The 10,071-nt window shown below is 42.8% G+C and overlaps 1 long non-coding RNA gene and 1 pseudogene across 1 annotated transcript; both read right to left on the bottom strand.

Annotated features, from left to right (window-relative positions):
- Positions 1-399: 399 nt before the first annotated feature.
- LOC145423154 (uncharacterized) lies at positions 400-4,636 on the bottom strand. The gene is made up of 3 exons (XR_013904259.1): positions 4,470-4,636; positions 855-1,003; positions 400-535 (listed from the first exon to the last, which is right to left on the bottom strand). It is a non-coding gene; the product is annotated as an uncharacterized LOC145423154 (long non-coding RNA).
- Positions 4,637-5,373: 737 nt separating this feature from the next.
- LOC145423056 (tonsoku-like protein) lies at positions 5,374-10,036 on the bottom strand (annotated as a pseudogene).
- Positions 10,037-10,071: the final 35 nt, after the last annotated feature.

The raw sequence follows: 10,071 nt of genomic DNA, 5'->3' as shown, positions 1-10,071 counted from the left end.
CCAACCACACCTCACCTCACAGTAAATGATCATTTCCATTTTAAGCATTTCCAAATGATCATTTTCCATACTGCCAGTATAAATATACACAGTATGCTGCCATCACTACAATATACATGTTTTACACACTCCTTTAGTTGTTGACATTTACAGGCTGTGTGCAAAAGGCCACACTCTTCAAATTCATGCCAACTATTATTTTTACATCCAGTAGATGTCCTACTAGAGCAAATGAAGCTTCAAGAAGCTTTGCACTGGGGTGAACCAATTGGATGAAAAGCTTCAGTGCTTCATGAAGCTTCATCTGCCCATCACTACTACTAAGAGTTTAAAACTAAAGACGACTTGAATAATTTTGACTCACGTAATGAAAAGAGAGGTTTGTTTTACTTACCCTGAAGGCTCTGAGGACTGCTAATGGGTCATCAGCTGTGAGTCTCTGCAGGAGTGCTGGCCAGCAGTGATGAGCCACAGGCAGCAGTTCATTTTCCCTGTCATTCAGCACCTGAACGCACAACTCCAGCACGTCCAGTACCTAAGGACAAAGAAACACAACACACCTAACAATTATCTCTGTTTTGATCCTGATTATATGTGAGCTGAAACTAATTATTGAGGTCTTCATTGAGAGCCCAAACTCCTGAGCAGGCACGACTTCAGCACAGACTTATTTCTGTTTCACTCCTGGACCAGACTGAATGTTTTTCCTTGATGAGCATTACACCACTGAACAGTCCTCCACACAGTTCTGACAGGATGAATTGTACCAACGCTGGCGGTCCTACCTTCACAAGAATGATTATTTTTGTTATTAGTCCAACAGTTGACTCTACATAAAACTACTGATACAGTACCTTGAGTCGGAGCCTGAGGCTGGGATCAGACAGCAGATGAATGCAGCGCTCCATAACATCCTTAGTGATGCTGAGGTGGGAGGGAAGCTCTGCTTTCACATCAGGACTACCAGTATCTTCAACATCCTCACACTCAAGGGGAAGGACCTCTGCAATGGAGCACATGTACAGTTAGACCGCCAGTTTTGCAGTGAGGTTCAGATTTCTATGACTCTTAATTACAATGATCCATCTCCTCTACACTCTGAATCTAAAATAGGGCTGCCGCAAACGATTATTTTGATAGTCGACTAGTCACCGATTATTTTTGCGATTAGTCGACTAATCAGATCATGCATCCATTGGACGTAAAACGTACAGCTTATTCCACCAGCAGCATCTGCTCTTATATAACTATCTTTAGCTTACAGCTTTAAGTGTTTAAGGTCTGTGCTAACTAAAAATAAAGACAAGATGATAGTTTATTAAATTTTAATGAAATTTGCAGATTGTTTCGGTGAAGTTTAATAAACTCAGCCGTCTGCTCCTTGCTATCTAAAATATAACAGGACACTGGAGTATATTCTCGAGCATCTCACACTTCTGATAATCAGTTGTCTGCTTGACGTTTATTCAGCTGTGTAAAAACTATAACTTTAATCTCAGCCAAACCGACTTACTCAGGAATAAATAAAATTATCAAAAAAAGCCAAACAATAACATGTTTAAGTTATCTAAGTGACTTATATATCATGTTTAACCTGAGTAGCGAAAGGGTTTGAAAACGATTTGCAGGAGTCCGGTGTTCTCACAGGCTCTAGGCTGTAGTGATGTGCGGATCAATCCTGAAATATCGATTCCTCCGATACCAGTCATTTATGTTCTAGAATCGATTCTCACATTAAAATATCGATATTTTTTAGTAATTTAGGGTAAATTTGTAGTTTATCATTAACAGCAACACAGTGGAAAGAAACTATAACATTCGGATTGTCTACATTCAAAGGAACTACTTCCGCCTTTCATAGTCATGTGCGAAATACGGCTGTATAAATGTCTCGCAGCCCCTTGGCGCGCGCACTCACAACAATGGCAGAGCGTAATTGTGCGGACGTATTTTACCTCCACAAACAGCTGAGACATGGTTTGCAATACATGTGGCAAAAAAGTGCTCCAACAGTGAGGTGTGGTGGCTATACTTTCCCAACCTTGAGACCTCAGAATTAGGGAGACATTCAAAAGGGCTGTTGGGGGGGTGATAAATACATTTTACAGGGTTTATTTATCGGATAAAATACGTTAAATGTCACCGTTATTATTAGCCGGCCCGGAAACAGCGGGGGTGTCGAAATTCAGAGGCTGCTTCCACCTGAGGACCCGCCCTTCGCGGTCTAAAGAAAGCCGGGTGGTACGTCATGAGTTCCCTCGGTGGAGTGAAACTGCCGTCTGCTCCTTGCTATCTAAAATATAACCGGGCGCTGGCGTAAACTCTCGACCGTCTCACACTTTGTTTAATTAGTTTTCTGTTTGATGTTTATTCAGCTGTGTGAAAACCCCGGAGGAACCCTCCCGAGGGATTAATAAAGTTAAATTTAATTTGATCTAATCTAATAACTTTAATCTCAGCCAAACCGATTTACTCACGAACAAATAAAACACTGAAAAAGCCAAACAATAACATTTTTAAGTTATCAAAGTGACTTATATATCATGTTTAACCCGAGTGGTGAAAGATCGCGGGGGTTTGAAGACGATGTGTCGATCGGCTCAGATATTTGAAGTTTACACAGCTACATTCTCACCTGAAAATATGTTAAAAGTTTTGTTTTTGTTTTTTGCGACCCAGAAAGAGAAATAAGAGTAATATTAAAACTAAGTTGCTGCCGCCATTGTTGTAAACTGGAATTGGCTGGGCCGTGCTATGAATGCTGCAATATGGTTTTTCAATGTTGTTGTCCAGGTGGAAATTTGGGAGAATGGTGGCTCCGGGATTCTCCCGGAAAAATCGGGAGGGTTGGCATGTATGGTTGTGGCAACATCACTAACCTTGTCAAACACCTCAGAGTAAATCATATCACAGAATATGAGGCGCGTATGTTGAGACGAACTGAAGAGGAGGAGGGGACAGGTGCTGCTAGGGCGAGACAGACCTCTCTCATGGAGTCCTTTAGTGCTGCAGGCAGGCAAGGTGTTCAAATAGCGCACAACTTCAGTTTTTTTTATTTCTACATGATAATTCTGCATTATTAAGTGATAAGAACAAGTAATCTGATATCCTGTAATCATTATGATGCTATAATTTGAGATACAATAAATAAAATACGTTTTTGTATAAAGTATCGGTATCGGATCAGTATCGTCGATACCACCCTGAATATTACTTGGTATTGGATCGGAAAGGAAATCAGTGGTATCGCACATCACTACTAGGCTGTATCCCAATTCAGGGTCTGCAGCCTTAAAGGCCGCATTTTAAGGCCGATTACGTCACCGCGACGCGACGAAGGCTGTCCCAATTCGAAGGCTGCTCGAAATGCGGCCCTCAAATGCGTCCTTCATTTCCCTGAATTTTAAGGACGTGGCGGTGTAGACTTCGTTGGCCCAACATATCCCAGAATGCATAGCGCGGCGGTGGGTGTGGATAATTTTGCCGAAAAAAACAGCGGATGAGGGGCGCCCGAAGAGTAAACTTTAAGTACTGAATATTATGTCACTTATTTATGTGCAAATGTTTAATAACGAAGAACATTAAAACATTACTGTTGGCCACATGTCGGCAAAGTTATGTGACATTAGTGACGTTTGTACTAACTTGGTTTTAAAGCCTTTACTTTAAAATATACGCCGTTCAATAGCTGAGCTTAATCTTACAGAGAATGATCAAAGCTCATGTAGAAACAAACAAACAAATGAACAAAAGATTTTCTCCTTCATTTCTGTCAAACAAAGCTGTATGAAACGTTTCCAGCTGTTAGTATCATGGTTGCTAGGAAACCTGGGCTAGACCGTCCCATTTCACAAGCCTCGCACTTCCGGCCTTAGCAGTCTTTAAGTACGCGGCCCTTGAGGATCGTTGAGGCTGCGTACTTTGGCTGCAGACCCTGAATTGGGATACAGCCCTAGTGAGCCTTGCCCCCAGTTAGCTATCGAACTAGTGGGTAACAGACGTCTCCGAAAACGTGTGGTGTCTTGATAAACTGAGCAAATATTTGAGGTTTACACAGCTACATTCTCGCCTGAAAATATTTTAATCGTTTATTTTGTGACCCAGAAAGAATAATAAGAGTAATATTAAAACTAACTAGCTGCCGCCATTGTTGTAAACTGAGCTGCGCTGCGCTATGAATTCTGGGATACAGCTTCTTCTTCTTTGGGGTTTAACGGCAGCTGGCATCCTTGTACATACAGTGCTGCCATCTTCTATTTCAGTCCGTTATTACACTCTTAAATCCTACTACTTATTCCTGCGTCTTTTGTGATGCTTCAAACGAGGCGTCGACTATTAAATCAGTCGTCGACGATTTTGATAGTCGACGTAATCGTGACTAGTCGACTAATCGTGTCAGCCCTAATCTAAAATAATCACCACTACAACATATAGCTTATATTCCACTGGCCCTTAGACAGACCTATTACCTTGGTCTTCAGTGTTATAATCATCCTCTATTCCAATGCCCTCTGTCAGTTCTTTCTGTTTGCGGTAATTCAGCAGGAATTGGTGAATGCTGAGGTCTTCCTGGTCACTGGAGCTCTACCTGGAGCTGGCAGACGTACTGGTACTGCTACAATTGGAAGGAAACCACCTCGCTAAAGGAAAAACAAGACAACAATATCAAAATAGGTTTGATTACAATAAAATAAGTCAGTTAATCAAAATCAGTGTGACACAGACGCTGATTTTTTTGAGAAGAGCCCATTAGTGACATTTAATTCCATATTTTTACCGTGAGGGCTTGTAAAACTGCAAAAACTGCCAACACCTATAGTGCCGCTGTCTAAATATTATTATGAATATGAATTCTACAAGAGAAAACGACTGAGCATTTAAACCATCACAATGTATTAAATGTTTCCAGAGATACTGATAATTTGATAACGAGCAAAGTTATTTCTCCTCAAAAAAGTGGGATCAACCAGTACATATAATATTCATCCTGCTACATTTAGAAAGTGGCAACAACAGTAAACATGAGTAACTTCACCGTGTGTCTATCCGGTCTTTAAGTGATGACGTGATCAATCCTACTTCTGGGCCCAAACTACTCTGCGTTTAATAAGGCTGTTGTGTTTTTAACATGTTTTAATGCTTTGTAACTTGTTCTATTTAATCTCAACAAGCCCCTTACAAAAAGTAAGCGATCACTGTCGGCCTCTCTCAGTTTTCTAGCGCATCTGTGGCTGTGTACCATTCGTGGTGCGTTGGCTCCCTCTACTGGTATGCGCCTCATTCAAATGTCGCCACACATTTAAAATTGCAGGGTGTCTTTACACTGTCATAGCTCCTAGATAGATTTCTTCAGAGACCTGAAAATCGCTGTGATTATTCACCATAGCCTGCTGAGTCTTACAGTGAAAGAACGATGTCAACGTATAGCATCGTTGGTTACTTTAATTATGTTTGGTTTTTTTTAATCAAATCCTCCAAAACAGGACCACACAAAACCTCTCACACACTAACACAAACTCTTTATACAGATACAGAGCTTTACATGTATAAATAAGGCAGACAAAAATGCATAAAACACAAGCTATCCACAGACTGTCGGTGGACGCCATGTCACTTTATTTTGTTTTTATCTTGTTTCTTTTTGGTGTAGCCTCATTAAACAAAATGTTTATAAAAATGACCACTTTTATTATGAATTATTAGGAAATTAATAATTCATTATTAATTATTTATTATGAACACACCTGCCACCCTCAAGTAGAGGTGGCAGAGAAAGTGTCCGTGTGACTGAGTCCTGTCCCAGCTCTGCTTCAAGGTCTGTCGGTCCAGCTTGTTGAGGGCCTGAGAGCAAAGACGGATATCCTGGACCAGCTCTGACAAACTGTCCAGGTCTTGACTCTCACACACGCACACCTCGCCAAGGTAGCTACACTGCTGTCTGTCAGCCCATTTGCAGCCAGGCTGAGGTGGGTCAGAGAGCACTCGTCCTGCAAAAACACAAAAGTCTTAACCTGATTGCACAATTATATCTTTCGACAATAAATGACATTGCATGATTTTTGCATGCACACCTGTGACAGGACTTTGGCGAGGTGTTCCAGTGCCGGGTAATCAGCAGGCCCTCTGCAGACAGCTGACAGGTCCACGTGTGGGAGGCAGTGGAGGGGCAGTCTTTTTAACACCAGCTCAAAGCCGGTGGAGCCTAGGGGATTGAGGGACAGGCACACTGCTTTCAAATGGCCTGTGCCTGAACGTTCAGAAGATGTAAAGTTAGTTGCAGTTTTGCTTATGGGTGGGAGTTCAGTGAAGCTTAAGGCTTCAGTCAGCTGCTTGTTAGAGTCACCTGTGAGCGCGCTGGCTAGCAGCAGTCGATGCTGCTGAAGGAAACGAGCAGTGAGGCCGCAGGCCTGCAGAGACCGCTTGGCTAGCACAGGGCAGCAGGACAGCAGACAGGACAGAGACTCAGACATGCCGTCCCCCAGTGGGTTCATACTGAGGTCCAGCTCCTCCAGGCACTTTGAGTGGAAACGAGCAGAAAAAGCAAATGATCACGAGAGCCAATTCTCTCTGACAGATATCATTGATATGAATCAGGTTAGCTTGTTATTAAGATCTAAGGTAGTTATTAAGACCAGAGGTACTTAAATACAGGTTAGATGGTAAACCTGGAGCTGCCACTATTGGCTAGCTGAGGCCCTTACCGGGAATGCAGGTGCACTCTGTCCCTTTAAAGCATTTACAGCCTTCTCCAGGCCGTCCCCTGTAATGCAGTTGGCAGAAATGTCCAGCAGCTGCAGACGAGGCATGTGAGCGTTGTGGCAATCAGCTCAGGGAGAAGGTCGTCAGACATACGGTTTCCAGAAATTCGCAGCTCCGTGAGGCTGGCCTGAAGTTTTAGGGCACGGAGGAGCGGGCCGAGGGAAGAGGCGGCCAAACCGAGACACTTGGAGTCCTGACACGGAGGAACCCCGGTCCCGAACCTCATAGCCGGGAGACACGCTTGTTCTCATCTACAGGTAGAAAGAGATGGTACTTCATAACAGAATACAAGAATGCACATGTGTCCGTTTTATAATGCATTTCCTCTGTGTTGCTCACCCACTGCCAGACTTTGACAGGCCTTCTTGTATCGCTCAGGGAGAGGAGGGAGATCCGAGCAAACTTCAGCCAGAACCTGCAATACAAACCCATCAGTTATCCTGCACTGGTGCAGGAAAGTGAAGCCAAGGATTCAATCCCAAAAACTGTGATTCCTTCAGTGTCTTCTGGAAGCTGGCTCCAAAAGCAAGTCAGCATCCAGTCTGGTAATAGAAATGGTTCTAATCTTTACAGTTTCTCAGATTGTAGTTTCTCAGGCAGCTTAACATAATCAGCCCTTCACCTTCTTACCAGAATCATACAGTCTAAAACCTGCACGCCTCATCTGGGTAATGAAAGATGAAGTCATTGTGGAAGGACCTAGAACCTCCATTCCTTCTATCAGTGATTTAAAAAAGACCTCTGTGTCTATGAGAAAGTCTATTTTATGAATTTGGGCCATACTTTGCCTAAGAAAAGGAGTATGCTCACTGGCTGACATGCAAGCTGTTTCACAGTCATAGCCGTCCTCTTGTCACTGTGGGTTTTTTAAAAAAAAAATCCAAGATAGCAACAGTGACAACATTTGTCTTAAACACTCGTGATCAGACTTCATCAACCAATCATGGTAGTCTTCAGCATCTTTTAAATTGTCTGTGGTCCAAGTATGGTCACTTCTGGCTCTCCTCAGTGTCACCTCACCTCTTCATTTGTGTGCAGGACGGCCAGTAGCTGGTCCTGCGGGGAGAGCAGAGCGCCTTCTTTCTGCAGAGAGAGATGAGGCAGGAGGCCACATTTCTGGTAGTAACGCTGAGCTGCCTGCTCACACAGCCACGACACAGAGCAGGAGTTGGCCTCACTGGGATGCAGAGCAATGACCGGCGATTAAACAGAAATTAAAAACAAAACAACAACAACAACAACAAAAAAACACTATACCAATCAGATTGGGATTTATTTTTATATAAGATAGGTTGATCTTAAATATGATCAACCTATCTCTAATAATCGGCTATGTACCACAGGCCTTCAAGCTGGCTGTAGTTAAACCTTTACTCAAAAAGCCATCTCTAGACCCAGCAGTCTTAGCTAATTATAGGCCAATCTCCAACCTTCCTTTCATATCAAAAATCCTTGAAAGAGTAGTTGTCAAACAGCTAACAGATCATCTGCAGAGGAATGGTTTATTTGAAGAGTTTCAGTCAGGTTTCAGAGCTCAGCACAGCACAGAAACAGCTTTAGTGAAGGTTACAAATGATCTTCTTATGGCCTCTGACAGTGGACTCATCTCTGTGCTTGTCCTGCTAGACCTCAGTGCAGCGTTCGATACTGTTGATCATAATATCCTATTAGAGCGATTAGAACATGCTGTAGGTATTACAGGTACTGCACTGCAGTGGTTTGTATCATATCTATCTAATAGACTCCAATTCGTGCATGTAAATGGAGAGTCCTCTTCACACACTGAGGTTAATTATGGAGTTCCACAGGGTTCAGTGCTAGGACCAATTCTGTTTACATTATACATGCTTCCCTTAGGCAGCATCATTAGAAGACATAGCATACATTTTCACTGCTATGCAGATGACACCCAGCTCTATCTGTCCATGAAGCCAGATAACACACACCAATTAGTTAAACTGCAGGAATGTCTTAAAGACATAAAGACCTGGATGGCCGCTAACTTTCTGCTTCTTAATTCAGATAAAACTGAGGTTATTGTACTCGGCCCTGAAAATCTTAGAAATATGGTATCTAATCAGATTCTTACTCTGGATGGCATTACCTTGGCCTCCAGTAACGCGGTGAGGAACCTTGGAGTCATTTTTGACCAGGACATGTCCTTCAACGCACATATTAAACAAATATGTAAGACTGCTTTCTTCCATTTGCGCAACATCTCTAAAATTAGAAATATCCTGTCTCAGAGTGACGCTGAAAAACTAGTTCATGCATTTATTACTTCCAGGCTGGACTACTGTAATTCATTATTATCAGGATGTCCAAAAAACTCACTGAAAAGCCTTCAGCTAATCCAAAATGCTGCAGCAAGAGTCCTGACAGGGACTAGAAAGAGAGAGCATATTTCTCCTGTTTTGGCTTCCCTTCATTGGCTTCCTGTTAAATCCAGAATTGAATTCAAAATCCTGCTCCTCACATACAAGGTCTTAAATAATCAGGCCCCATCTTATCTTAATGACCTTGTAGTACCATATCACCCTATTAGAGCGCTCCGCTCTCGCTCTGCAGGCCTACTTGTTGTTCCTAGAGTATTTAAAAGTAGAATGGGAGGGAGAGCCTTCAGTTTTCAGGCCCCTCTTCTGTGGAACCAGCTTCCAGTTTGGATTCGGGAGACAGACACTATCTCTACTTTTAAGATTAGGCTTAAAACTTTCCTTTTTTCTAAAGCATATAGTTAGGGCTGGACCAGGTGACCCTGAATCCTCCCTTTGTTATGCTGCAATAGATGTAGGCTGCCAGGGGATTCCCATGATGCATTGAGTTTTTCCTTTCCAGTCACCTTTCTCACTCACTATGTATTAATAGACCTCTCTGCATTGAATCATATCTGTTATTAACCTCTGTCTCTCTTCCACAGCATGTCTTTATCCTGTCTTCCTTCTCTCACCCCAACCGGTCGCAGCAGATGGCCGCCCCTCCCTGAGCCTGGTTCTGCCGGAGGTTTCTTCCTGTTAAAAGGGAGTTTTTCCTTCCCACTGTCGCCAAAGTGCTTGCTCATAGGGGGTCATATGATTGTTGGGTTTTTCTCTGTATCTATGAAGCGCCTTGAGGCGACTTTTGTTGTGATTTGGCGCTATATAAATAAAATTGAATTGAATTGAATTGAATACTGCTCAAACTTAAAAGTTTTCACCGACTTTTGTGGAACTGGGATCAGGAAGACGTCTTCCTGAACCCGGACCCTCATTCTGATTGGTGGAGGAAGTGACGTGGGCATAGGAGCAACCAAAGTTTGAGTTGGAGGCTAGAGTA

Source organism: Astatotilapia calliptera, chromosome 20, assembly GCF_964374335.1.
Source record: "Astatotilapia calliptera chromosome 20, fAstCal68.1, whole genome shotgun sequence".
In the NCBI taxonomy this organism is placed as follows: domain Eukaryota; kingdom Metazoa; phylum Chordata; class Actinopteri; order Cichliformes; family Cichlidae; genus Astatotilapia; species Astatotilapia calliptera.
This window is presented reverse-complemented; position numbering and strand designations above follow the sequence as displayed.